The 1083-nt window shown below is 39.2% G+C and overlaps 1 pseudogene; it reads right to left on the minus strand.

Moving 5' to 3' along the window:
* Positions 1–268: 268 nt before the first annotated feature.
* Positions 269–428, minus strand: LOC141459017 (U2 spliceosomal RNA; annotated as a pseudogene).
* Positions 429–1083: the final 655 nt, after the last annotated feature.

Genomic DNA, 1083 nt, shown 5'->3' on the forward strand with positions numbered 1-1083 from the left:
TTCAGCATCAGGTTTTCTCCATCTTCAGCCGTAGGGGGGTTGTCTCGGTGTCTTTTGTTTGCCCTCTTTATGGTCCCTGGCCCTTCCGGCCTTGATTGACCCCACCTGGTGTCCAACCTTGACGAGGTGGTGGGGCTTACGCACTAAGGGCACTAGAGACTAACCCTCTCTAAAACTCTCGCGTCTTCCGCTTCTAGGTGTAGGCGCCATCGCGCCAATATATCTTAGCATTGCGGGCCTAGCCTATAACCGTTCGGCTACCCGCCTAAAACTATAGTCAACTTCACCAGAGCTGGAACAAGCGCCCAGCACTCCATCATTTTCCAAAAAATCAACTTAATCTCAAGTTAAATCTCAAAAGGAGTCTGTACCAGAGATTATTCTGATAAGAACAGATACTCCGCTGAGCCAAAAAGCTGGGAAGCGGCTCAATATCCGTCCCGTAAAACGTTCCAGAGTTTCCAAAATTGGTTACAAAACAGTATTTTGATTTGAGTATGGTTTTTGTGTCTATACTTAGCTAGCTTCAAAAGATATCTAAAGACAATTATTTTCCTAAACCTTAGATAGAACTAAAGGGCCATAACCTTAGATTTGTACAAAACGTTAGCCAACTTTAAAGCCTATTTTTTCTTTACATTCACGTTTTTAAGTATATATATTTATATTAAATAAATAATAGTTATTTTCGTGAATCGTTTTATTCTGACTTCAAAAGACCGGTTTACTTTTTGAAAGCAGTTTGCATGAGGGAACTAGAGAGAGACGGAGATAGGCACAAGTTCAAGGTGAAGTGGTCTAAACGCCTCCGGCGATCTCCCTCTGGACTTATTGTCTATTTTTCTTAAGTCCACTTCTGGAGTGTAGCACTCTTGAAGTCCAAACTTTAGTCCAAGGTCAATTACTTATAGTTAAGTTCTATTACTTTCGATCTATTGTAACTAAACTTTAGTAGCTTTGTTTTCTTGTTTAACTTATAAAGTGGGATTAAGACTTTGATTTTGTAGTTAATCAAAAAAAAAAAAAGTAGAAAAACAGTTGAGGAAATTCTTAAACGATTCTCTTGGAGTTTTGAAAATTGCC

This window comes from Rhodnius prolixus, unplaced genomic scaffold (assembly GCF_049639745.1).
Source record: "Rhodnius prolixus isolate KJV_2025 unplaced genomic scaffold, Rpr scaffold_5, whole genome shotgun sequence".
Lineage (NCBI taxonomy): Eukaryota > Metazoa > Arthropoda > Insecta > Hemiptera > Reduviidae > Rhodnius > Rhodnius prolixus.